Raw genomic sequence first — 3,070 nt, 5'->3', positions numbered from 1 at the left:
CCTCTCAGGCCAAATCTCCTAGGCAACTGCCTAGGGCTCCGAACCGATTTCGTAATTCACTCAGATTTCTCTCTAACAAGCTCTAATTTTTTTGAACCTTTTCCCATCTCAATAATATTATATAGGGCTGTTATTGACCATGAATTGAGGTCCTAATTCAACCAAACAAAAAAATTGACCTCTCAGGCCAAATCCCCTAGGCAGCTGCCTAGGGCTCCGAACCGATTTCGTAATTCACTCATATTTCTCTCTAACATGCTCTAATTTTTTTGAACCTTTTCCCATCTCAATAATATTAGATAGGGCTATTATTTACCATGAATTGGGATCCAAATTCGACCATACAAAAAAATTGACCTCTCATGCCAAATCTCCTAGGCAGCTGCCTAGGGCTCCGAAGCGATCTCGTAATTCCCTTATATTTATCTGTAACAAGCTCTAATTTTTTTGAACCTTTTCCCATCTCAATAATATTATATAGGGCTATTATTGACCATGAATTGGGGTCCAAATTCAACCAAACAAAAAAATTGACCTCTCAGGCCAAATCTCCTAGGCAGCTGCCTAGGGCTCCGAACCGATTTCGTAATTCACTCAGATTTCTCTCTAACAAGCTCTAATTTTTTTGAACCTTTTCCCATCTCAATAATATTATATAGGGCTGTTATTGACCATGAATTGGGGTCCTAATTCAACCAAAAAAAAAAATTGACCTCTCAGGCCAAATCCCCTAGGCAGCTGCCTAGGGCTCCGAACCGATTTCGTAATTCACTCATATTTCTCTCTAACATGCTCTAATTTTTTTGAACCTTTTCCCATCTCAATAATATTAGATAGGGCTATTATTTACCATGAATTGGGATCCAAATTCGACCATACAAAAAAATAGACCTCTCATGCCAAATCTCCTAGGCAGCTGCCTAGGGCTCCGAAGCGATCTCGTAATTCCCTCATATTTATCTGTAACAAGCTCTAATTTTTTTGAACCTTTTCCCATCTCAATAATATTATATAGGGCTATTATTGACCATGAATTGGGGTCCTAATTCAACCAAACAAAAAAATTGACCTTTCAGGCCAAATCTCCTAGGCAGCTGCCTTGTGCTCCGAAGCGTTCTCGTAATTCACTCAGATTTCTCTCTAACAAGCTCTAATTTTTTTGATCCTTTTCCCATCTCAATAATATTATATAGGGCTGTTATTGACCATGAATTGGGGTACTAATTCAACCAAACAAAAAAATTGACCTCTCAGGCCAAATCTCCTAGGCAGCTGCCTAGGGCTCCAAACCGATTTCGTAATTCACTCATATTTCTCTCTAACATGCTCTAATTTTTTTGAACCTTTTCCCATCTCAATAATATTAGATAGGGCTATTATTTACCATGAATTGGGATCCAAATTCCACCATACAAAAAAATTGACCTCTCATGCCAAATCTCCTAGGCAGCTGCCTAGGGCTCCGAAGCGATCTCGTAATTCCCTCATATTTATCTGTAACAAGCTCTAATTTTTTTGAACCTTTTACCATCTCAATAATATTATATAGGGCTATTATTGACCATGAATTGGGGTCCTAATTCAACCAAACAAAAAAATTGACCTTTCAGGCCAAATCTCCTAGGCAGCTGCCTAGGGCTCCGAAGCGTTCTCGTAATTCACTCATATTTCTCTCTAACAAGCTCTAATTTTTTTGATCCTTTTCCCATCTCAATAATATTATATAGGGCTGTTATTGACCATGAATTGGGGTCCTAATTTAACCAAACAAAAAAATTGACCTCTCAGGCCAAATCTCCTAGGAAGCTGCCTAAGGCTCCGAAGCGATCTCGTAATTCACTCATATTTATCTCTAACAAGCTCTAATATTTTTGAACCTTTTCCCATCTCAATAATATTATATAGGGCTGTTAATGACCATGAATTGGGGTCCTAATTCAACCAAACAAAAAAATTGACCTTTCAGGCCAAATCTCCTAGGCAGCTGCCTAGGGCTCCGAAGCGATCTCGTAATTCACTCATATTTCTCTCTTACAAGCTCTAATTTTTTTGATCCTTTTCCCATCTCAATAATGTTATATAGGGCTGTTATTGACCATGAATTGGGGTCCTAATTCAATCAAACAAAAAAATTGACCACTCAGGCCAAATCTCCTAGGCAGCTGCCTAGGGCTCCGAAGCGATTTCGAAATTCACTCATATTTCTCTCTAACATGCTCTAATTTTTTTGAACCTTTTCCCATCTCAATAATATTAGATAGGGCTATTATTTACCATGAATTGGGGTCCAAATTCAACCATACAAAAAAATTGACCTCTCAGGCCAAATCTCCTAGGCAGCTGCCTAGGGCTCCGAAGCGTTCTCGTAATTCACTCATATTTCTCTCTAATAAGCTCTAATTTTTTTGATCCTTTTCCCATCTCAATAATATTATATAGGGCTGTTATTGACCATGAATTGGGGTCCTAATTCAACCAAACAAAAAAATTGACCTTTCAGGCCAAATCTCCTAGGCAGCTGCCTAGGGCTCCGAAACGATCTCGTAATTCACTCATATTTCTCTCTAACAAGCTCTAATTTTTTTGATCATTTTCCCATCTCAATAATGTTATATAGGGCTGTTATTGACCATGAATTGGGGTCCTAATTCAACCAAACAAAAAAATTGACCACTCAGGCCAAATCTCCTAGGCAGTTGCCTAGGGCTCCGAAGCGATTTCGAAATTCACTCATATTTCTCTCTAACATGCTCTAATTTTTTTGAACCTTTTCCCATCTCAATAATATTAGATAGGGCTATTATTTACCATGAATTGGGGTCCAAATTCAACCATACAAAAAAATTGACCTCTCAGGCCAAATCTCCTAGGCAGCTGCCTAGGGCTCCGAAGCGTTCTCGTAATTCACTCATATTTCTCTCTAAAAAGCTCTAATTTTTTTGATCCTATTCCCATCTCAATAATATTATATAGGGCTGTTATTGACCATGAATTGGGGTCCTAATTCAACCAAACAAAAAAGTTGACCTCTCAGGCCAAATCTCCTAGGCAGCTGCCTAGGGCTCCGAAC

Source organism: Humulus lupulus, chromosome 3, assembly GCF_963169125.1.
Source record: "Humulus lupulus chromosome 3, drHumLupu1.1, whole genome shotgun sequence".
Classification (NCBI taxonomy): domain Eukaryota; kingdom Viridiplantae; phylum Streptophyta; class Magnoliopsida; order Rosales; family Cannabaceae; genus Humulus; species Humulus lupulus.
Note: the sequence above shows the minus strand (reverse complement) of the source record.